At 41.5% G+C, this 26,561-nt stretch overlaps 1 protein-coding gene across 3 annotated transcripts in view; it reads right to left on the reverse strand.

Moving 5' to 3' along the window:
• Positions 1-26,561, reverse strand: part of htr2cl1 (5-hydroxytryptamine (serotonin) receptor 2C, G protein-coupled-like 1) — a 272,524-nt gene that overhangs the window by 91,074 nt on the left and 154,889 nt on the right. The gene's annotated exons all lie outside the window — the stretch shown is intronic.

Raw genomic sequence — 26,561 nt, forward strand, 5'->3', positions numbered from 1 at the left:
GTTCGTCTCCCCTCAATTCATCAACCCCTTCCCTCCTTTTCCTCCGTGTATCCATCACTCCTCCCTCCATCCCTTTCTCTAATTGGTGTCCTGGAGGTCTTTGACCATCAAGACCCTCCAGACCCCTCTGATTGCCCTTGACTGTACTCGACCTGAAATCCCTCTGCAGCTTCAACTCCCACTAATCAGGCGGCAAGAAAGATGTCTGACAGCGCTGAAGGGTCCTCGTGCTGAATGTTATTAAGACGTTTGGCTAAGGGCCTTAAATGCATACAATACACACACAAGTAGAGAAAGACACACACACAAACAATATCTCAAGACTGACTCATACACAAATATATATGAGGCTATAAATAATGAAACAATGGTAGAAGAAAACACACAAGCAAAGAAGTGGATTAACACACACACAAACTGAAGAAAAGGACAGATACAAACAAACATAATTAAAAGACCAGACTGACACACACACATACACACACACAGGTGGGTGGAAATCAGGTCGCAAGCTGCAATCAGCAGTGATGGAAAGTCAGAGAGTAGAAAGGAGACGCTTGGAAGAAATGAAAGATGACTCAGATGGAGAAAAAAAAAGGGAAGAGCAGCACACAACCGTATTTAGACTGAGCTCGAGAGAGATGAAGGCGTGACGAGATTACGGTGGCTTTTGAAGGGTTTCTGATCACATTGCATGTCAGTTTCTGAAAAAAAAATGCATCAAATATATTCACCCTACAGGTGTGTGTGTGTGTGGTCAAAAGTTGGCGGACACCTGCTGTCCAGTTTTTGCATTTGATCCATGGTTGTTTTTCATGGTTTGGGCAAATCCCTTTGACTCCTAAAGGGAAATATTAATGCCACAGCTACAGGGTATTTTTTCCCCAGTTTTCTGTGGAAGAACCTGACTGACCTCTATTTTACTTTGATTTTTTTATTGTAGAATTCTTTGTAACTGTTTCTCATATTGTGTTTTTCTTTTCTTTTATATCAGACAAGATAAGGTTTGTTTTACCTTGACATGTTTCGACAGGTACCTTCCATTTTTCATATAAAAATGCCCATTATTTATTTATTATTCCTTTAGATATTGACATGTTTATTACTCTTACTCTCACTCTTTGCCCAAGGATACTTTGACATCCAGACTGATCGAACAGCCAATCTTCGGATTAGTGGATGAGCCGCTCTACCTCTGAACCCCAGTTAAACAATTTAACTGTTGCAGACAAATTTCCAACATCTGCATAAAATCATAAGACTTTTACGTTCTGACAAAATTAAATATGTTTAATATCATTGTAGGGGGCGGCACGGTGGTGTGGTGGTTAGCACTCTCGCCTCACAGCAAGAGGGTTGCCGGTTCGATCCCGGGCGTGGGAGCCCTTCTGTGCTGAGTTTGCATGTTCTCCCCGTGTCAGCGTGGGTTCTCTCCGGGCACTCCGGCTTCCTCCCACAGTCCAAAGACATGCAGATTGGGGACTAGGTTAATTGGTAACTCTAAATTGTCCGTAGGTGTGAATGTGAGCGTGAATGGTTGTTTGTCTCTATGTGTCAGCCCTGCGATAGTCTGGCGACCTGTCCAGGGTGTACCCCGCCTCTCGCCCGATGTAGCTGGGATAGGCTCCAGCCCCCCCGCGACCCTCAAGAGGATGAAGCGGTTAGAAGATGAATGAATGAATGAATCATTGTAGGTTTTAAGTCTAGACTCATGCAAATAATGACGTTCAATGATGTTAACAATGTCAACAACGTCTTGGCAGTTGGTGGAGCTGTGGAGTGAAGACAAGTCTGTCTTTAATTTGGCGTATATCTGATCCACCAAACTGAGCATAGTGTTAGTTCAGGCAGGACACAATGTCAAGCTCAGCTCACATCTCAGCTACATCAGCTGATCTTAAACAGCCCAATCAACTGATGGAGCAGCTGATTGATGGAAGAGAGTCAGCTGATAGATCACATGATTCCTTTCTATGCAACCAATAGGCGAGTCTCATTCAGGGCGCTCTATTTAAACTGTTCTGGCCTGCCTACTGTTGCTGCTTCCTTCCGCAAGCCTCTTTGGAACCTGCCTCCACCCCAGCTCCTCCTTTTCATGCTGTGTCTGACTTATCAATGTCATTTCTGTTTCTCATTGATGCTGCTCTGTTCTGTTCCCAGGAGGATTTTTGCTGCTGTTCTCTGCTTTCCATGTAGGCACATGGAAGGGCAGGAAGGTTTGTTCTCTCTGCCTCATGCTTTGCTTGTTTGCATGTGGAAGGGCAGAGAGGTGTGCTCTCTCTGCCCTCAGTCTTTCCATGTAGGCACACAGAAGGGCAGAGAGATGTGCTCTCTCCACCTTAGCCTTTACACGTAGGTCCATAGAAGAGGCTTTCTGCATAGGCCTGAGAAAAGGCAGAGGGGCCCCAGATAAGAGCCATACCACCAAATATAATACTGCAAATGGAAATAAAGTTTTCTTTGACTAAAATGTTCCTGACTGAACTGGCACATATTTTAGTGAGATATCTTAACTTTTAAAACATGTCACTTCTCACTCCCACTGTCTCCTCCCACCAAAACTACACAGCTAACCAACAAAGGCTGGTAGCAGGTTAATCCAAATATAAAGTTGGGACACAAATATATTTTATCTTCAAGGATTATACTGATGCTGAATTGACAAGAATACTGTCAACATATGACGGCTTTTATCTTGTGTTTCTAGAGTTAGGTTTTTTTGCTCACATAAAAAAAAAAACAAGAAAAACCAAGTACGTGGAGCTTGAATAAGACTTCAAGACTTCATATTTCAAGGTCAAGAATTAACTTTCAAGACAAGTCAGGGCTCTAACTGTTGACTAAACTATTCATCTGCTTTCTTTATCAGCAAATAAATTAGCAACTACATACATTGCCCATTTAAAATCTTTATTTGTTGTCAGTGATATACTTTACACTGAAATGTCACATATTTTCATGTTTAATATTTGCAATATTGCAGCTCATTGCATCATATGAACTGCCACCACCACTGCTTTGCCACCAAAGGTTACTTTGACAGCATTTTCAAAATCATACCATAATGCAAACTCACTGTCAGCTGTCACATCTCTCTCTTATGGCTTTTTTTTTCTTCATTTTTTTGTTTTCATGGATTTCATTTTCTGCCTCCCAGTGATTGCTTTGTCAGCCTCGCTCCGTCTTATCGCCGTCTATCTGCGTCTTGGCAGATTCGGTTTAATTGGCCTTTATTGGCACAAAACACACAACAACACGCAATCTAGCCGACAAAGCGCGGAGTGGGACAAGTCGAATACTAATGGCAAATCCACATCTGAGGCCGATCTGTTGGCGCGTCTGTTTGTCTCTTAATTTACCTTCATCACAGACAGAAGATATACACTCTGCAGACAGGGAAGCATAAGGATAAAGGTTTGTATGCACACATGACACACAGCAACAAACAAACACACACAGAGGTGGGGGGGTAATGCACCATGAAATGAAATAAGCAGCAGGGTTTTGGTGAAGGCTTTTTAATCAGTCAGAGCGCTGTCACTTTGTGTGCAGTTGCAGAAGTCTATATTTGTTTATGCTACTCTCTTCCTCTTTTTTGGACATTTAAGTCGTCCATGGACTGCAGGTCACTGTCAATTGAGAAGTCTGAAAAAGTTGGCATTAATATTTAAAGAATTCCCTCTTCCTCCTCATGTTTCGACTTTTATTCAGAAATTGAGGGTTGTAGAGGGAATAAGATGGGACAAAGGGAGCAGGGAAGGTCTACTGAGTCCAAAAAAACCCACCGCAAAATTCAATATCTATTACTCATAGGCAGGACAAGAAGCAAGGAGTAGCATCACAAGGGGAAAAGGGGGCAAAGATCCAGAATTTTAGATGAAGCGTCCTTAAAATTTAAATTCCTGTCAGAAGCCTTTGAAGAGATTGGACACGACTGTGGCATTTTTAAGGTGACCCACCTAGTTAAAAACTTTAAATGAGAGTTAGATTGGTATTGAAAGAGGGAGATGGAGAGAAAATCACCTCCTTGAATGTATTTATTAATGCTGTCATACACATAAAAGGTGCTAAATGGGGAGGGATAAGGAAGAGCTGCAATAGTGATTAAAGAATGCGGATAAATCAATTATGGCAGTTGTGTGTAAGCGCCTGAGGTAAGTAAACAGCAGGTCGGCTGTGATGGATTACTGGCAGTATGTTGTCTGCATAATTCACCCTGAGTGAGATATACAAACACACACGCACTGCTGCAATTAGAGTTAGGGCTGCACAATTATGGCTGAGACTATAATATCAATTATCAGATACTATAATCATGTCATGATGATCAGCAATTTCACACACATATGTTTTTTTTAGAAACTATTACTGGGATCATGGAGAACTTTTAATTGGGACAAGAGAAATTCAACTGGCGATCATGTCAAGGCCCCAACCTGTAAATCTAGCAATTAGGTTTGCTCGCTGGTGTGAAACTGCAGCTAGCTTGATCATTGAACATTAACTTATCTATCTGATATGTTCGGGTCCTTTTCTTTAAACAGTCAGCTACGTTAGCTTGGTGAAATGCTTCTTTGAACCAAGTTAACAAAACAATGGTGTCAATGATTTTGCTAGTTGTGTTTGTTCTTTTTGCTAATGTTGAACTGTTGGTAGCTTAGCCATGATAATATTGTGTTAGCTTTGTGCTATGTTAGCTGACATTAAATTGCAAGTAGCTTAGTTGTGCTAATGTTATGTTAGCCTCGTATCTTGTTAGCTGACTTGTTAGCTTAGTCATGCTAATATTGTGTCAACATTCTTGCCTGTTAGCTAACGGTAAATTGCAAGGAGCTTAATCACGTTAATAACGCGCTAGCTTTCTGTCCTGTGAGCAGATGTCATGAGTTTATGGAGTAGGCTACACTGAATGCAAGCTTAAAATGTTAGACTACTTATTTGGCATGAAGACAAAAAACCAAGACGAGCGCAAACATGAAATTAATAGAAGCTTACCCAGCTAACATTCATATGTGGGGCCCATGTACGTAGTAAACAGGTTGAAAAATGGGCCCTACATGGGATTATCCATGGGTTCCATAATGGCTCCATGCCAATTGCAGACATTGATGGCTTTACCCAAGTGGGCCCCACACGGTTATGCTAGCGCTACCTAGGTACCAAATGGGTATGGGCCCAAAATGACCATTTCATTTGGGGCCTACTTGCCTAAACCCATACATGTGGGCAACTGGAATGAGACCAATATAGAATCCATGAACCATCCCATATAGGGCCCATTTTTCAGCCCTTTTACTGCCCACATGGACCCCACATACAAATGTTGGCTGGGAATGGTAAGAATATTTACATCAACATCTTAAAACAAGCATCTAATTGATGGCTTAAGTACAATTTTACTAATTTGTCCTTTATTAATGTGCCAAGACAACTGAAAGTCCAGCATTTTGCAGTGGGCTCAGCTGTGCTAATTTTATGCTAGCTTTGTGCCCTGTTAGCTGATGTTAGAAATGTGAGGAGCTTAAGTTTCAAAGTTCATTCTTGACCTTGGAAAGTAGCCTACTGTCCACCTAGTAGCTGTTCTGAAGATTTTGATCATATTACGTGATCTTTTTCAAGATTTCAGTTTGCCCAGTTGTTACATTCCAATAGAGCAATGCAGGGCACTTCCAGCTGTGTCATTTCAAAGTCAATGGGTTTTTGGATAGCTGCCTGAAATAAGGTCTGTGGTTAACACAAGCTTAAGAGATTTTCATGCTTTCTTCTATGACATAAAACATGACAGTAAACACCCCACTCCTGAATTTTGAAAGTTTTACATGTCGTTAAAAAGGGGGTTGCTAACAAGTGGCTAAATGAGACTACAGGGCGTCATCACGCCAAACATGGCTTCACAACCTTGTCGTGCTGTTGACATTGAAGTCATCCATGATGTAGTGGTGGTCATTTGTGAAAATTATCTTGCTGAGCAACATGTGTAAGTATGATAAACTTTTGTTTTCCACAGAGCTCACATTTTCTGCAATAATCCCAAATTCAATGGAAAAATCTCTCTCAGTTTCTTGAATGACCACTTGAGACTGGCTCCAAAAGCAAGTCAACCATTAACATGCCTGATACAAAAAAAAAAAGAGTTTGGTCTCTATAGCTAATTTCCCTGTTCATGACAACAATACGGGGGTGTATTTTTATAGAACTCACCAGCTCATTTTTTTTTTAGGCTTAAAGTTACGCATAATTAAGAGCAGACCACTTTGAGTGACGGGTTGTCTGCTGATAGTGACCTTGGGCTCTCAGTCAAATCCACTCCTGGTTTGTCCACAGCTCCACCCACTTGTTCAAATATGGTCACCTCTGGCTCTAAAAAAAACCCCAAGATGGCGACAGCCAAAAGGCCAAACTCAAGTCTTAAAAATGGGAGTCCACAAACCAATGGGTAATGTCACTGTGGCTACATCCATTAATTTTATACAGTCTATGATTAGAAGTTGAGTTTAAATTTTATGTCAGCTTTGTGCCCAGTAATAATGCTCCACTAGAAGCTGCTATTTAACTGCAGATGACATTCTCAAGTTATAGCAGGCCAAAAATACATTATAGCCTACATTAAGGCCCACCTGGGGCCCCAATGCACGTGGTCCGGGAAGACTTCTAATTTGGATTTACTTTATGTTTAACATGATTAATTGTACAGCTTTTATCACAGTTGGTTCATCTGTTCGGTGCTTATTCTATTCATCAACTCTACAGAGAAGCAGTAAAAAGCACTAAATGTAATACAATATTCAGACTCTGTTCTTTTTTTCTGTCTCTTTATCCTGAGGGGAGAGACTACTGTATGCATTTTAAGTTGATTCATTTCCCCCTAAAAGATCATTTGTGGTACTTTCAACAGCTGAAAACAAAGGAAATATATTTGACCAGAGGGCATGTTTTGTGCAAATCGCTGTTCATAACTGAATAAACTTCCAAGCAAAAAGAGAATGGCATTATCTGTGAAACCATAAGCGAGCTGACCACATCAAACAGAATATGCATCAGTGATTCACACACAAATACTCCCACACGCACACGCACAAACACAGTGGATCATTTTCCAGAAAGCATGCATAGATAAATTCCTGTAAATGCGATTATAGAATGCAAACGATTTATGGTTGGCAAACATGAACAGTACAAATTGCTGTCTCTCTCTATCTCTCACGCACACACACAGACACACAGACACACAAACCACTCCACCGTAGTATCATCAACTTCAATATCCACAAACGTGTGTGCTGCCAAGAAAGTGTCACAGAGTCAGACATGAGTTATACCAAACAGTCAGACACGCTCTCCCTGTTACACACACACAAAAGATAGAGGTGACCCCCTTGACACAGAATGAGAGGAGATAGATGAGGTGATGACCAGCATAATGTTCATATCACACGCACAAGTCACACAGGGACGACTAAGCAATAAAAACGTTCATTACAGAGCAGTTTTCAGAGGCATCCATTAGTGCTGATGAGGGTCTCCGTCCTGTCTTACAGCAGCTGAATTTCTGCCCTTTATCCGCCCTCATCTATCTATATCTATCAACATTTACACGCCTTAGCTTTGGCTGATATCCAGGGAGATTTACCCAGTGGTTCAGACTAAATAAGAAATGGTGTAAATCTCTGCAAAAGGAGACTGAGGTGAGGTGAAGTCAAGATTGTTCAATTTAAATGGGATATTTTCCCAACACAGCAAAGTGACAAAAGTTATCTTCAATGTGGCTGTAAATGCCTCACTCTTATATAATATTTATATATCCCGCACAATAAAGAGCCAGGAATTTGTGTACAGCCCACGTATTTGGAAAGGTTGCAATCTCATGATCAATACACTGATCAACCTGGTGTCACTCCGAAGTCATAAAAATCTGGCACTTGGGCAGTGACTTTCAGTGTTATAGTTATTGGTTGCCGGTGGTGTCAGGGGGAAACACGATGGGGCAAGGACAAAAGTTAAGGCGCCGAAAGTCCGAGTAGGGTGGATGGGAGAGGTGGTGGATGGGTCCAACAAACACTGATTTTCACCCTGGAGAGCGGTGTTCGCATCTGGTAAGATTAGAGAGCCAAACCATGTTCTTGTTTCCTCAACCGACCCACGTGCATTAGTTGTTGGAGGAAAAAAAAACGTCAATTCGCATTATTGTACCGAAGTAGTGCGTTTATTTCCTGTGAAAACAGAAGCATATTTTGAAAGAAGACAATGCATGTAACAGGCATAACTTGACACGGCATCCCAGAACATCAAGAACCAATGCACCCAGGGTACCTTTCGCAATGTATCTGGGCGTGGAAGCTCCTTGACGAAACGTTGATATGTAACAAGGTCGGACTGAGAACGTGTTGCACTGATGGGGACAAAGGAGTTAGTTATCCACATTTGAGATAAGATTAAGGTAAGTACGTAAGGTCATTCATGGGACGCTAACTCGTTAGGTATCATACAAACAGTTGTATGTTCATTTTGTAAAATATGGTATGACCCGTGTCCGAGGATACGTTGCATTTTTTCAATACTCACTACTACATAAACGACAGAGAAGATCAATTTCCCTTGACTTCCAAAATGACCTATGACAGGTCGGCACACACGGTGGCAACACATCCTCAACGTCATGAAATGGTCACAGTTCTACTCCAAAACTACCTGGTTAGATTTAGGCAACAAAACAACATGGCTACGTTCACTGGTGGCCCTAGCACATCTGGTGTCCTAGGCGAAATACTATACTAAAATACTGCATGTTATTCACCAAAATGCAACTAAACAACCTAGCAAACAAGAAAAGTAAAATAAAAATATCAGTAACATGTTGTACATGTGTTATAATAATCATATAAACCAATAATCATTTAAAAAAAAAAATTACAAATGAACTTGCTCATTATAACATGGGGGCGACACAAACCCAGAAAAAAAGGCTTCTCTATTATCTAGTAGGCTTCGTAGTTCTATTGTTGTGGCTTTATGTCATATTTCAAAATAATAGTAATAGTATTCGTAAAAATAGTATTTTGTGGCGCTCCCCTGTGGTTAACGGCGCCCTTAGCATTCACCTGCACTGCCTATGCCACAGGCCGGGACTCACTAGGCTGAGAAAAAACCTCATGGTTTAACATTAAATAAGTACTTTGTCACTAACGTAACACATATGACATGTCACCAGTGTGCATGCTACACATACTAACATAGTAGGCTATGTTGTTCTTAAGAGAAGTCAACGTTGACTTCTGGATGCCAGTACCGGTCTCCTGGATGAAGTCCTGTGCTTGTTTGACCCATCCACTGGACTCCACTGGACATTTTTTGGTCTTTATGCTATGTTGTGTCACTTCCTCCTCTGCTCTTGTAATAATTACTGCAGCCACTAGATGGCATCAACTAACAATAAACATAAGTATGGGCCGTAATTAGTTGCTTGCACAGTCAATCTACTGTATGTGGGGTCATTTCTTCGGTGAGAGTGGGCTGCATATTTCATGTCTTTTCATATGGATAACGATCAAGGTGACTACTAACAGCTTTTACATTAAAAAAAATCACATATTCATATATATATTAAGCCACCAAGGCACAATTTGGAAATCTGTCTCGTCTGTTATTGCTCGCTTTCAGCTGCCTTAATAAAGTGAAGGAAAAATCCGCCTTAAAACAGTTGGAGTTGGCTCCAACAAATCTGGCCAAACAAGCTTTCATTCCATCACAATAAACTTCACATGGAGAATCGCTGGAGCTCATTCAAACTTCAAATCTGTTTTCCACAAAACAATGAACAATGCCGGGAGGCTTTGTTCACTTGAAGGACTTGCATTGTCCTTCGTGGGTGCCATTGTTCCGAATGCTTTCTTCGATTATGCTGCTGTGGATAAGTCACGGGTGTTACCGTCATATCCGAGGAGAATTTGTGTCCTGTGTACGTTGATAAAATACTAAGAGGTTATTGAAGCACTCAAAGAACAGTGAGAGCAGGTTAAGAATGTGAATGTATATAGATGCCTATATGTGTTTGATTGAATTAACTTCACGTGCATGTCACATGTAACAGTGTGAGGAGTTCGACTGTCAACGTCTTTGCTTTTGCACCCACCACACTCTCTTCCCCTCTTTCTCCTTCCATCTAAAGGGCAGTGGGTGACATAAAAAAGAGAAGTGTGTCTCTGTAGTGATGAGCACGACAACACTGGAGCCTTCACCTTCAATCCACCTCCTTAATGCTGTTATACTCCCTCACACACACAATGCATGCCAGTGTAGGTGGCACTTGATGGCTCCGGTGACGTGTGAAGTTTTATTGTGTTGGGTTTCTGTCACCAGTCACGTCAGGGAGGAGAGGGGATGAGACGATGATGAGAGGAGGAGGAGAGGCGGAGACAGAGGAGGAGGGGAGAGCAAAGATGAATAACTTTGCGACCTTGCTGTCTAATGCTGCCTCTGAGAAAGAGCTGTGGTTGGAAAGCAAAGGAAAGGAGGATAAAATTTCTGTAAAAGGAAACGAAAACCCCTGAAGTATGGAAGTACGTTTTGTATAATTTGCTCTTTTGTTTGCAGTTATGCCACCCCTGGCAAAGAGATCCAGTCCAGTAGTCACATGTAGCTTCAGGCCAAAACACCAGCATTGAACCTGAATTGAACCAAGTAGCGACTGCCTGAAGTAGATACCCACTTGATCTGGCTAACTCTGAATCTGCTAAAGCTTCATATTGACTTTAAGCCTAACCTCTATGCTCCTTTAACACTATGCTTTTCCTGTTTTCTACAATTCAGCTACAGATTTTTCAGCCTAGTCTCGAGAAGAAAATGTTGGCAATTGTACATTTCTGTAAACCACAAATATGTGATGTAATACACAACACATTCTCACTACGACCTCGTCACATATTGACGTTCTGGTCATGGACCTTCCACGTCCACATATGACACGCAAGGTACCCTGGGTGTGTTGGTTGTTGATGTTCTGGGACACTGTGTCAAGTTCTCCCTGTTACATGCATTGTCTTCTTTCAAGATACACTTCTGTTTTCACAGGAAATTTAACGTTTACATACAGTCTCTTTCAAAATAAATGCACTACGTTGGTACAACACCACAAAGTGACTTTTTTTCTCCATCAACAACAAACACGTGGTTGGGTTTAGGAAAAAAGAACAGTATTTGGCTTTAGAATCTTTCTGGACAAGAACACCGCTCTCCAGGGTGAAAGTCAGTGTTTGTTGGACCCATCCACCACCCCTCCTGCCTGCCTCCTTGGACTTTCATCACCTTAACTTTCGTCCTTGTCCTGCTGCATTTCCCCCTGAAGCCGTCAGGCGCTGATAAACTATAACAGCAGCCGGCCACGTATCATACCGGCGTTAAAGGATGGCTTTTTCGTTGGTTTCTGACACTGCAAGTCACTGCCCAAGCGCTGGATTTCAATGGCTTCAGAGTGAGACCAGGCTCTAATATATGAGCTTACTTTGTCATCAAGAGGAGGATGGAATGGTGGTTGGCAGGTCACCAGGGGTGAAATGCCTGCTAAGCCGAGACCACTGCAGACCACAGTTCAAGACCAACAAACAACACTGTGCGGCTGGAGACTATCCCAGCTGACACTGGGTGAGAGGCAGGGTACACCCTGGACAGGCTGCCAGACAACCATTCACACTGACAATCACATCTACGGACAACCTGTCTTTTGACTGTGGAAGGGAAACTGGAGCACCTGGAGAAAACCTACGCTGACATGGGGAGAATATGCAAACACACAGAAGGGCTCCCCCACACCAGGATTTAAACCCCCCCACCCAGGGTTTGCACTAGGAACCCTCTTGTTGTAAGGCAACAATGCTAACCACTGTGACAAGTAACTGCTACAAATAATGAAATGGTTAAAAGAATTCTCTGTTCGCATGTCAGGATGTATATAACGGCCGCACAGACCACTACCATCTATAGTACAATATTGCGACCTCATACATCGTCACCTTGTTTGTTGTTGTGTGAAACTTTTGACTATGCCCTCTAGCACCATCTGTTGGCTGAGCCTGTGCCATCATAAAGGACGCACGGAGTATGGGGGCAGTGACGTTTACAACATTTGAAATGGATGTATCTAGTTTTGTATGTGAGGGGAGTAAAAATGAGCTTTAACAGGTAAACTGCTGCATTTACTGGTAATTTTTCACCTCTCACAGCACTGGAGGACATTTGGGAAATACAGATTCACCAAATGGTAAAATATTTAAACTCCAAATTTAAAGTGAAGGACATAAATTATAGTGGAAAACTTGAGAGTGCTTTTTGACAGTTGCTACAAAATTTACAACCCAATATTTAATCTAGAAAATACAGTATTTATCTTCCGGTTGAAGTTTTCCTTGAGCTTTGACTTGATTCAATTCATGAACTTAGTACAAATAACATTTTTCAGGATTTAGTTTTGGAAACCCTAAAAGTGTAGAGCGCTCATAAATGTAATTCTTTTAATGCTGCCGCTGCCCTTACAACTTTGCCAGCGAGGCAGATTAAGAGCTGAGAGTTTGGCTGTAAATCTCCTCCTGACAGCTTTGCCTCTTTTCCTCGGCTGAGTGATTTGGAGCCAAAACTCAACAAACAAAAAACCTGTAAGATTCGACTTTTTAGTCTATTAAAGATGGAACAATAAAGCTGCCACTGAAAAATGCAGTGGCCAGTGGTCGGAGGGGACTGTGATGACTCTACAAGGCATTGTGCCTTCCTGTGTGTGACACACTCAGCAGACAAAAGTAGAGAAAGGAGTTGTTGCCTTATACAGACATTGCAGCTTTCTCGAAAACAGAGTGGCACACACACACACAGCAAGGCAGGTTTACTTATATAGTGCATTTCAGACACTGAGGCAATTCAAAGCTCTTTACATAACATACAAAACAAATAAAACAGAAAATAAGACAATTCATGAAAAAAAAATAGATTCAAAGGATTTAAGTGGCACAGAAGTATAACACTGTAAAATCGTTAAAATGACCTCTGGAAAAGCAGTGGCTAAAAGAAGTTTTAAGAGTTGGGGCAGATGTCAAGGGTTCTGGAAGTTTATTCCAGATTTGTGGTGCACAGAAACTCAAAGCTGCCACTGTAGGTTTGCTTTGGACCATGGGGACAGTGAGCAAGATTCATAGGAAGCCAGTGAAAAGATCTATGACCTAGGGAGATGTGTTCCACTTTCTTGGTTTCAGTGAGGACTCGGCCAGCAGCACTCTGAATATGCTGCAGTTATGGGACTGTTTGTTATTCACAGAGACCTGTAAAGACACTGTTTAAATAATCAAGTTTACTAAAGACAAGGGCATGCTCAATCTCAAGTTTTCCCCAGATCTGATCTCTGTGCCTAGACCGTTTACATCCATATTTGAAATGACCCATATCGGACATCAGTGCAAATGGATCTCTGCCCTGAAAGGCCTCACATGCAACCAATTACATCACACACATGCGCATTGGAACAACAAAACCTGGACCTGTAATGACCCTGGAATGATGATGATGAATCTTGTGGAAATTGGTTGACAACTTGTCATGTATTGAGGTTGAGGGTGAGAAGACAAAGGAAACAAAACAAAAAGCCAATGCTCGACAGTCAGATGCAGGGTACGGTGGGTCATACCTTTGCAACGGTTAGAGGGTACGATGACATCATTCTGTATAATCATTCGCCACATGCTTCTGTTTGAGAGAGTGTCTTTGGGGAAACATCCCTTAAGAAGAATAGGTGTTTGTTTTTAGGAAAATGGGCTGTTGTAAAAATGGGCTTTTGGTCCAGTGGGGTGTTTTTCAGACTACTGGGGCTTTCGGATTATGAGCTGTCAGAACAATGGGCAGTCCCCAGCAGCAGTACGTCTACAGAAGCCTTCTGGACGTCCATCTATCCGTCTGCCCGTCCGTCCATCCATCCGCCCACCCATGATTCATTTCTATGCAACCAATTGGCAAATCTCATTCAGGGCGCCCTAAACTGCTCTGGCCTGCCTACTGTTGCTGCTTCCTCTGCGAGCTGCTTTGCAACCCGCCTCCACCCCAGCTCTTCCTTTTCATGTTGTGTCTGACTTATCAATGCCATGTTTGTTTGTCATTGATACTGCTCTGTTCTGTTCCCCGGGGGTCTTTGCCGCTGCTCTTTCTGCCTTAGGTTTTCCATGTAGGCACATGGAAGGGCAGGGAGGTGTGCTCTCTCTGCCTTTGGTTTTCCGTGGAGGCACATGGAAGGGCAGGGAGGTGTGGTCTCTCCACCTTATTCTTTCTGCGTAGGCGTAGGAAGGCAGAAAGGCGCCTGAACAGAGCCGTACCACCAAATATAATACTGCAAATGGAAATAAAGTTTTCTTTGACAAAAGGGTTCCTGACTGAAATAGTTGTTTCAGTTTCATCCTTTCGTTTGATAATCACCTGGGTTTACTATAATGCAAATCTGTGGGTTGTCCACATGATTATGGTAAGATATTCTCTTGTTTTTCAAGCTGGTGGGAGCATAAAGAGGTTGAACAAAGCTGGACCTAGAATGGACCCTTGGGGAACTCCACGTCATTGCTTTTCATTCAGATTTATAAGAACTAGCGGGCAATAAGGTCTCTTCATGCTTAGGCTGCCTTCACTGTCAGCTGGCCTGGGCTGTTTTTGTCTGTGTAAAATATAATTCAACACAAGTGACAAAAATAAGTCACTGACACTTTGACGCATCGCAAGGGCTTCTTGTTCATATTTAATGATGGACGTTGAGTAGGTAGATTGCTGTTTCGATCGATTGGACTGTCAGCAGGGAAGACGCGTTCGATAATTTATGCAAATGACGGTGAGACGCTAAACCCCTTTGTCCCACTTGAACAGGACCATTTCTCCCTCTCCTCTTGTCCTCGACTGCTCCGACTCTGCTTGATTTGAATTTTTCAGACCATGTCCTTTTGCATTATCACAAAAAAAGACTTTGAGGAAGAGAAGAAAGAGGAAAGAGTAGGAGAACGGTGTGCAGCTTTGTGTGTGTCAATGTACAAAAGTGAGTGGCTATGTGTGCGTGCCTCCATTGTGTGTGTACAAAGCCCTCGGGGGAGTTATACTCAACAGTCTGACACAGCCCTCCACTCTTAAACAGGAACATTATTGGAGATTAAACAAAAAAAAAAAAAGACACACTCGACATACTTTCTTCCTGCCGTGCACACACACTTCCTAACTGACACTTTCTTGATGTGCCTGCCTCCATTATGAAAACTACTTAAGCCAAGTAAGGCTGACAAAACACCCGGTCCCCCCTGGGGAGGAGCGGAAGAGATGCAGGAGTGAAGAGGAGGAGAGGAATTTTCGGTCATTTTAATTGCAAAGCTTGTTAGCCTTTTTCTCTGTCGTTAGTGCCTTATTAGCATGTCATTATAAAGCCAGACGGCATTTGATAGACAGCCTGGAGGCAAAGCAATTATTTTGTGTGTATATGTGCGTGTACATGTTATGCTATTATTTTGTTGACTACATATTAAGAAGAAGGTGTGACTATCTATGGATGCATCTTTGTGGGTTGCCTTTAATAGCTGTTTCAGAGGCCTTTTCCTCCAACATCTTGTGATTTTCATTCACACAGCTACAGTGGGTTTAATCATGAAGGAGTTTTGGTGCTTTGCTCAAGGGCACATTGACAGATTTTATGATCAGAGTGGAGAGTGCTTCTAGTTTCTCATTCTCTAATCAGATATTTTAACACAGTACACACTGGTGACCTTGTACTCCTGGAATTTGCCAAGAGAACAGAGAATTTTGGATAATTGGCTATGTTCACCAAGAATAACCATGCTGATTGTCTCGACTACTTGGTGACACATGTCTGCCCTCTGCCTATAAATAGCGGGCAGACGTAGAGGGTGCGAGGAGAGCTAATTTGGGTTTATGCACCCAGTGTGGGCATGGTGATGGGTTGACAGCTGTGTCTCCCAAAGTCAAAAAGCCCATATATGCTGATTACATTTATTCTTGGCAATCAAAAGCCTGCGAGGAATGATTGTTGTGGCTATGGGAGCTGCTAATGAAAACTTCATTGCTGACTTAGAGCACAACCCTTTATTGGCAGAAGAAATGCTTTTAAAAATCCAGGCAATGCAATCGTCCTTGGTCTGCAGCCCTGTCAGGAACAAGTAAGCTAATGTTATATTCCCCTCACTGAAATTAATGGGAATGAGTTTCAGCGCAGTCAAATTAGGTAAAGATGGATAGTGTTTTTTTTGGTAGAGTGGCAAATAATTGCTGTTATGCTGTCTTTATTTAGAAATTCAGTGAAGGCTAAAAGAATGATTGCATGAAGAGGCTCGGAATTCAGGCAGATACTGGAAAAATGGTAATTTGCATGATTGCCAATATGTCATAAATGAAGATGTCATAGCACTGCAGAGAATTACCCCTGTTCCAATGAGCATGTCAGTACCATGGAGAGTCATGACAAAGACAAAAAAGACACAGGAAGTTGTGCTGATTCAATGTAACGCTACAAGGCCTGAAACTGAGTCCCACTATCTTTAACACAACCCAACCTGACTATATTATACTGACCATTAGCTCATCAGGCTGATGCAGTGCATTGGTTACTCTCTTCTTTTCCACTGCATAAGCACTTGTAATACAAATGGCCTGGACTCAGCCTGAAATGTAATGCTTTGTCAGGGTATCTTATGAGGGCAACATAAAAGTCCACTGCTCGGTCAGAGTATTTAGTGAGGCGATAAACCTGCTGGGTTAAGTGTATTAGCAACATGGGTGCTGTTTACTGGAGTGTGGCGGAAAAACACAAGTACAACTTCCACAATGCACCACGGACAGCAAAAGGCAAAGTACAAAGAAAGGGACCGCAAGATAAATAAAAGATTGCTTCTTTTTCACGTCAGGTAAGGTGATAGACCTGCTGTGGTCAGTATATCGGCGCCATAAACAGTATCATAAAGTTGCAGAGAAATACGTCTTTTGCAGTGAGAGTATCAGCTTGATTTACAGTTTTGCCCCTCCAGTCCGAGCTTAAGCCTGTTTGATTTTTTTGTACACAAGCTGAACTGGCATTCGTCATTATGACATGATAAAAAGTAGCCTACATCAGCAACTTGTGCTGACAGCGTCACAGCACTAAATCCAACTCGTATTGCATTTGTAATAAGCAATATGACAATGTGATTAATATAATAGCATGTCTATAAAGAGACTTCAGGAGCTGCTTGTGTCTGACAGGCTGCAAACAATTTACTGCCCAGCCCTGGCAACATGAAGAAGATCAAATTTCAGTGGAGGTGGAAGGGAGGGGAGAAGAGCGGACATTGTGTTTGTTTACTACAAAGTTCAACCTAGTTGTATACATCCAAAGAACTTCTATAAAAATGAACTGCTTGGCAACCAGGCTAGGCGCCAATTAAGACAGGCATTTATTTGTCAAAATGCGTTGCTATATCAGGCTAGTGAAAGGGACTAGGCATTTATTGGGGACTACTAGGCCTTTACTGGATGGTGCACTCAAATCGATCAAAAACTTGAGTGTAAAACATGTGACACCTCTCAACCTCAATGGTCGCCATTGTGGCTACTTAGAAGAAGCAAAGTGGCCGACAAACTTGTAACTATGTCAGCCAAGGAAAGGACGCTGGCATAGGTTTTGGCAGGTGACAATCAAGGGTGCTTTCACACCTGCCCTGTTTGGTTCGGTTCAATCGAACTCAAGTTTGTTGCCCCCTAATTGCGGTTTCTTTGGGCAGGTGTGAACACCGCTTTTGCACTTGGTTGCATTTATTTTGCAAGTGTTCTCTTCTTCAACATTTTGTTTACTTCCTGGATTTTTCCCAAATGGAAATTCTGACCAATCAAGAGCAGCTTTCTCACGCAAGGCATTTTATCTGGTCCGCTTGTAAATGCTGCCATGAGAACACGAAACAACTCTAGGCAATTATACAACTTTGTGAACAAATTAGTCCCTGATTTGGGCCAAAGAAAGACAACTCTAGATCTGAAAGCACCCTGAGGTCAAATACTCTGTGATAATGCTCAGTTCGGCTGCAGTTTGCTATTAAAAAGAAGAAGAAGCAGTCAAATATTGTGATCGTCATTTCCAGTAAGAGCCCAACAGCCATGTTTGATTTGAGGCAACACTACAAAATTTAAAAATTAACACACTATGACAATAAGTACATAGATACATTGGATTGGATTCACCAAAACTTGGCTAAATCCTGGACAATACCATTCAACTGGGTGACTCTTTTTCTATATGCCGATCTGACAGTATAAGCCATGGATTACCAGAACCATCTGGAAACCTGGTAAATTATAAAGCAGTAGCCAACAATGTAAGAAGATGCAAAAAGAAAGGATTTAAGTGCAAAATGTCTGTCTCTGAAATCTGGAGTTATACCTTTTATAATTCAATGTGACAAATGATTGATTGATTGATTGATTGATTGATTGATTGATTGTGTACACAGTGTACTACATGAAAGTGTACCACCCAAAGTATCCCAACTGACACATGGCACAACAAATCATTTGAGCTTGATCGAGCCAGATGCGCGAGCCACAGAAAGTCCTCATTAATCAAGCATGTCCCAGTGACCTCTGATAAACCTCCACATGCTTTCTACCTTAATTGGCACTTGTGGCAGTTGCCAGAAATACATCACAGAAGTGGGCACTTGACCTGACTTGCAAGTACCATAAGTTTGGGTACTGGGACGGACCCATCTCTGCAAAAAACGACACCTCTCGCAATTAATATAGAAATTCTATACATAGCATAAAAGCAGTGTTGAAAAGCTGAGTGGGAGACATAAGAGATACCTAAAAAGGCTATTTCATATCTCACATCATGTCAAAAAAGAGCTTTCCATCAAGCTATTTATGAAAAAGAGGCTATTACACAACATTAAAAGTCGTTGAAGTGCAGTTATGTCACAGGCTTTGATCCTCGAATAATGTATGCTAACTGCTGGAGAGATTATACCTTTATAGCTAATTCTAAGGCCATAGCTAAGCATACATCCTGACTCCACAAATGCAATCTTAGAACAAGCACTCTTCAGACAGACGAGTCATGGACCAGCCATTAAGAATCTGTACATTAGATGCTGCTCTACAAAGGAGTAGGCACAATTTCTAGAAAATAACTATCTGGAGAGCTGTAAACTATAATTAAGCTGAGTGAGTGAAGAGGAGTGAAGTGTCTCTGTGCTAACTGATTGAATTGGCTTCTTGATGACCGTGAAGCTGTCGCTTTGGCACCGCACCGCATGGGCAAAACAAGTTAACACAAAGAGGCGGAGAGATAGAGAGAGAAGTAAAGCTCAAATAAAAGTACTGCACAAGGAGTATAAATATAACTTCATTCATATTTGAATGATAATTTAAAAGTTTTTGCTCCCAAAAACAAACAAAAGGTCTCCGTTACCTGGCAACAGGAAAGTGAAGTGCAGTGTGGTCAAGATTTTGAGGTGCCACTGTCAACCGAAGACTGAAGCTTTGATCGTCTGAGATAATACGTGAAAAGCAGTAGTGTTCCTCTGCTTCTGCTACCAATATCTGCTGTTAGGGAAAAATACACCCCCATAAAGTCAGTGTAAATGGACTGGAGGACACCCTTACTCTAAGATAGACTATTTGGAAAACGCTTAGATCAACGAAACCTACTCCCCACAAAAAAACAGCCGCTGCGAGGTAAGTTACTGTATCCCCTGTGTCTTCAGATATTGCAAGCACTCTGCAGAAGCCCTGAGGTGGTCCCTATCGGCTTCAAAGATGTATTGAGGAAATAAAATGATCAGTGTGCTGAGACAGGGAAAGCAATAGAGTGGTCTGTCCCAACTTCAAGTCTCCCTCTTAGCCTTTCCCCTCGTTTGGCAGCTGATTCAGTTTAAAGTGGCCCTTCAACAAGAGATCTCTGAGCGTTAGTGGTAAAATACGCCCAGGATGGAACAGGACTATTCATTTCATTCTGGGAAGATCGAAGAACAGCAACCACGACAGCAAAACAGAATTTAGCACATGTCCATTTGTCATCCCAAGAAAAACCTGCAGTAGCAGAGGAGTTTTTCCACTGACAAAATGAAAGACATTAGCACCATAAAGTGATGCAGAGACGGCAAAAATTGTTGCATAAAAAAATCCCCAGAATGGAGGAAATTAAGTGTTTGATGCTCAAACCTCTTGTTTCACAGGTCCTCCTCAATATTCAAACAAAACCCTCGTCTGCATGCATATAAACACACACACATCTACTCTCATGTACATGCTGTACTTAAAAACATGCTCATATTGATTGAGACATACGTACTGTACAACACGTGCCCAAATACAGCCCTCTTTTCATAAAGCTATCTTTCAGTGTTAGCAACTCTATTTCATTTGTGGTCCCCAGAGAGTCCCTAATTGTTCCGATCTCTCTGTATAGCACATGAATTCATTACAACAATATACGTCAAACAATAACCTTGAATGGACCTCTGCAAAAAAAAAAAACAACAACAAAAAAAAAAACAACCTTGAGCGGAGCTTGAGTGGAGCGCATTGATAGAACTGAATATCTGCTACTGTTGAGAACAGTAAGGCGATGTTGTTGGGATTTTTCATGAAATTTTGGATTTTTAAGCATCCTAGAGGGAGGTTTTTTTATTACTTAATTAACTGTGCAACTAAAAATGTATTCATTTATTCAAGCTGATTCTTCGACATTATTTTTAGACTGTGAATGTGACTAATTTTAGGCCAAATAAAGACGGATTCAATAATATTCCATTCAAATGTTATTCCTGGCAGCATGGAGAAAACTTTGAAAAGGCACAGAGACCTTCACGCTGAGAAAAAACATAACTTTTTTTATAGGTCCATCACTTTGCTGTAATTTCGTAGCAGTTTTCCTGGAGCAAACTACAGTAAGTAATCAGGTACTGAACAGAGGTACATTAGATTCTGTACAATGCTCTGAGATAGATGGTTCGTTGGGTTGAGTTTATAAACTGTTGATTTCTAGAGGAGTGTCAGGTAGGGGTGGGTGAAATGGCCCTTAAATAATAAAACATGATATTTCAGGGTATTTTTTGTGATAACGATATTCTTGAGGAGATGACAAATTAGTGAAAAACAAACTGTATTATTAATAGAAAAACATAGAATTGCAACAATATACCTAACAGGTTGCCTTCAGATATTCAGAAAAAACTAAACAAAAACAGTCTCTCATTTCTTTAGTTTGTAAACAACAACAGTAACTCAGAGTGAGATTCAGATTCTGTATACAATATTAATAGTTCAACAAAATAAAATCTACCACAAATTACACATTTAAACAGCTCCCAAATACAAAAAATATACTCTGGGATCTATATATATAAAACAACAGGTGGTTTGCTATTGCTATGAGAACTAGTGCACATTCACATATATGTAGTTTTTTGTTGAGTTGTGAGCGTCACATAGGTTTACATTACCAAAGGTTTATGACAAAATCACAACACTGACTCCTGTGTGAGCACGATGAGAGAGGAGAGGGAGAGACGCTGTGCTGCTGCCAGAGGAGCCGCTGAATGAGTTCCCTCTGAGCAGTAACTCACTAAAAGAGTCTGAGAAGTCCGGGGCTGTTCATAAAACATTCAGGATACCACAGTTTATTCCACACTACTGAAGCTATTCCTCTTTTAGGAACCACCGCAGAGTCGGTAAATTTCGCTTCAGTCATGCTTGTTGTTGCCATGGGTAACAGTGTGATGTCAATATTTCAACAAGACTGGCTTAGTAAAAACTGCCTTATGCTCAACACAAAAAAATGGTGTGTATGACACTCACAAAGCGACCAGTAGAGCAGAACAGATCCAACATATTCATCGGAGAAGAGGAACTTGAATTGGTAACCCAGTTCAAGTTCCTTGGTATCATATTAGACACGAATCTCACATTTAAGAAACACATCAAAAAAGTGGCCAACAAGATAAGATTCAGCCTGCAGCCTGTCGTTTGCTGGAGCCACCACACTGAAACCTATGGAACAACTCTACAAAAAAGCCATCAAGGTATTCGCCAAAAAACCATATTCCTCACATCACTGTCCAATTCTTGCAAGGTACAATTTCTTGAGTTTTGAACATTTTAAAACTTTTAAATACAGCTGCCTCATCCATAAAACCCTCAACGGGCTGGCTCTTCCCCTGCAGGATTTTTTTAAATGGAGAGACAACACGCTCAGGACCAGATCTACCTCCAGAGGGGATTGCGAGGTGCAGGTCAGACAAACCTTTATAGGCCAAAATTCCCTCACTGTAAAGGGCAGTGCAGGTTGGAACGGTTTCCCAACCTCAATCAGAGACAGTCCCACTCTCACTACTTTCAAAAAACAGCTTAAAGGATGGCTATTGACTCATCAAATCTGCACCCATTAATGAAACATTGATCAGCCCTCTCATAACTGCTGTTAATATTGTTGTGCACTTTATATGTTGTTGAATTAACTGTTATTTATGGTATGTCTGTCTGTCTTTTAATGTGAGGACTATGGATGGAAATTAGCTTCTAGCTAAATCTGGCATATTTACATGACGTCATGTATCTGTACCGATTGTTCATTAATATGCTCCTCTTCAAATAAACAATAAAATAAAATAAATAAAATAGTTGAAATATCGCAAGTATCACGATATCAATTTTTCATATATTGAAAATTCAACTGGTGATGATATGGCACACCCCTAGTGTCAGGATGTGCAAAAGCCCAATTTTTAAAATCCTAGCTATAGACCATTACAAAATGAATATAAAATAAATCAACAGTAGGTCAGAACGTGTTCAGCTACCCTCTGCACTCCGCACATCTCCAAATATATCAAAATGATCCCACAGTAAATAAGTAGCTGAAGGAGAACAGAATCAGAAACCACTCATACAGAGGTAATGTGTGTTAAAGTAGTGTGTTTGTCCCTCAGGACAGTTCACTGACTCACAGGCTTTTTTTATCAGATAGAGTTACACTTTAATATGGCTGATCCCTTCAGCCAAACACACCCAAACACACACATCTTGCCCCATCAGCTACAGTGAAGAAGTAATTAAACTTAGTGGCTCCGCTGCACCGACAAAACAAATTGATTCTAGCTTTAGGATCAAAGATGCTATGAATATGCCCAAAGATTGTGTTTATGTGTGTATGTACAGTTAGAATGCGGGGGAAGGACATACAGTAAACACATGCAAAGAAATGCTGAGAGAGGTTATCTGACCTTCACGCTCTGGTGGCAGACTGTAGAGAGAAAGAACGAGCGAGGGAGGGAGCGATATAGAGGAAGGCGAAGCAAGAAGTGAAAAGGAAAGCTCCTCCAGACCTGAGGGCTACAGAGACTAATTAACTTGAGAGACGTGACCTTTCTTTCCACCTCCCTGAGAGAGAACATGTGTGTGCGTGTATTTTGAATCAATACAAGGGCATAGTCATCACAGCCAGATGGACTAAGTACATCATGTCTCATCATCACGTGAGAGCTAGAGAGTGAGAGGGTAAGAGAGAATTCCCAGAATACCATTTGAAACCCTGACTGGCTTAAACGACACACCAAAAACATGTCAGAGGATGGATGTGTGTTTGTGTTCGAATGTACTTGTACCTTTTTTGAGGACTAATTTACATAGGGTGTTAGACCTTGAGAATTAGGGCACTTTTAGCCAGTCTAACTTCTTCACAGGGCTGTTTGAGACATGCTTAAAACTAGGTTTTTGGGTTAGCGTTATGAGGTTGTAGGTAATGGGGTTAGGCAGAAAAATAGAGTTATGTGACAAAACAAGACTATAAAAGGCCAGTCTTGACATACAATTGAGATTGCAGAGGATTAAAATACACAACAGAGCTAAAAGCTTCAATAAAACAGTAAGTTATAGGTCTTCAAGTCCAGCAAGATCGTTTAAAAAACAGTCAAGACTTGATCATTTCTTTTTCAAGGCTTTAAAACCCTCCACAGTTTGCTGTGGCTTCCAGGAACCAGGAACAACAAACTAGAGCACTGCAGCAGTATATAAGAATGTATTGTAACTAGGGATGCACAGTAATATTGGCACGTCATTGGTATCTTCCAATATCGGCTTTAAAATGAACTATTAGTATTGGCCAACATCTATCCATCCATCTATTTTTGACTGCTTATCTGAAGCCGGGTTGTGGGGACAACAGGCCAAGCAAAGCGCCCCTGATGTCTCTTTCCCTAGCAATGCTCTCCAGCTCCTCCTCAGGAGCCCCAAGGCGTTCCCAGGCCAGATGAGTTATGTCATCCTTCCAGCGTCTTCTGGGTCTGCCCCAGGGCCTCCTACCAGTGGGACATGCCCGGAACACCTCCAATGGGAAGCGCCCAGAAGGCATCCTGATCAGATGCCCAAACCACCTAAACTAACCCCTTTTGATGTGAAGAAGCAGTGGCTCTACTCTGAGCTCCCTCTGGATCTCCAAGCTTGTATCCGCTGGCTCACTCTTTTGGTCACTACCCATTGCTCATGACCATAGGTGAGGGTCTGGACATAGATGGACCAGTAAATTAAAAGCTTCACCTTCTGGCTCAGCTCCCTCTTCACCATGACAGTCTGGTGCAGCACCTGCATCACTGCAGAAGCCGCACCAAACTACTGATCCAATTCATGTTCATGAACAAGACCCCCAGATACTTGAAATTCCTCGCCTGAGGCAGTAACTCTCTACCAACCCGGATGGGTTAGTTCCAACATGGTTCTTCTTATTTTGCCCAATGAATAATTAAATACACTGATAAACATTCTATTTAATGTCTCCATCTGCTTATTGGCCATTACAATAAGAGAATAATATGATGTTAATTCCACTACAGAAGAGACCTGATGATCACTAAAATAAGGTAGAGAAAAAGTGGATATATTGATATCGGTATCAGTTATCTGTCAAATAAGTTGTTACATATCAGCATATTGGATATAGGCAAAAAAATCCAACATCATGCATCCCTAATTTTAAAACATGGGCCTCCAGAACCGTTTTGGAAAGCAAAAGCTGCTAGCTCTGAATTTTTTTTTTTTTTTTTTCACTGTCTGCTACTGTGGCAGGCAATTTTTTTGTCTACCACTTCGGATTTTATCTGCCACATTGTAATCTATGTGCTAATAGAAGGAACAACATCTTCCTTGACTGTACACTTGCTATGCACTGAGCTATTCCTTCAGATGAGTTTGATATGTGAGGTAGCCAGTGAAGTCAATACAGTAACAAGTCAGTATGTATAAATTTGTGTGCTACTTTGATTGAAGATTAATGGTGAGAATTTGGTAAACTTCGACTGTCAGTTAAACAAATGAAGGTCTCCAGTCAATAGCATTGCTTTTATGTAGCAGCGGTGAGCAACTTCCAAACGTGTACCTCTATCTCAGTGGTGTCAAACATATGGCCCGCAGGCCAGAACCAGCCCACCAGAGAATCTCATCCAGCCCTTCCGATGACTGTACTTAAGAGATGATCGCGCTATGATATTGTTGTCCATCAATTTCATCAGCCATCTCTACACTACTATATATATACTCATAGACCTTTATTTGGTACTTGTTGCAATAGTTCATTACAAGTACCAACACTGCGTACTTTCTCAACTATGAAGGAAAATACAGCTGGTCTCAAGAAATGTAAAAGCCACATCACGAATGGTTGAACCTATACACCAGCACACAAAAAAGACAATTACTAACATAAGCCACCATGTTCTGAACAGATACTTTATAAACACAGTGACTTTGTATTAATACGAACACTCATCCTGCAAATCAAGCCTCTTTACAGCATCAAATTTTAGATAGATAGACCATATGAGGTGGTTGATGACCTTACAGGTCTGTATGTTGCCCCTGAACTAAAATGAGTTTGACACACCTGCTCTATCCGATCATCTGCTAACCTTACTAAACGTGTCTTTCTGTTGTGTGTTTTCTCTGTCCCCTAAAGTGATGGATGGCCTGTTGATTTTACCAGACACTGCCAAAAATTTACCCCCATTTGGCAGCTGGCGGGTGCTAATTTCAGACCCAAACGACTTGCTATCATTGCATAGATAATGCAGTCTCTAATAAAAAGTGAAATGTTTGGCAAAGTGAGAAAGAGCTGAAGTCCTTACGATTTTGTTGGTGAGGCTTAACCTAACTTGCTTAACCCTTCACAACTACAGCACATGGAGACATGTAGATGTTAAGGTTGTGGGTTAGCATGAGATAAGCCTCATAACACTAGGATATATCAGCAAACCAAGCCATGGTAACAAATAGGGACACTCAAGGTTAAGGTTAGAGAATGGCTGCGGTCATGGTTAAAAGAAACCGACGTTGACTGTCAGCAGTGAACAGGAAACAAAGAGCGATCTTGTGTTAAAGATGTTTTGATGACCCATGCTTCCACCCTGACAACTACTCACACCATTGCTAATCATCCAGCACCACCTATTTTGCAGAGGCGTCCAAATTAATTTCACTGTGTCACTGTCTGACCTGACATGCACTCTGTCAGCAATGGTCCTCACAAGCAC

Source organism: Epinephelus fuscoguttatus, linkage group LG23 (assembly GCF_011397635.1).
Source record: "Epinephelus fuscoguttatus linkage group LG23, E.fuscoguttatus.final_Chr_v1".
Classification (NCBI taxonomy): domain Eukaryota; kingdom Metazoa; phylum Chordata; class Actinopteri; order Perciformes; family Serranidae; genus Epinephelus; species Epinephelus fuscoguttatus.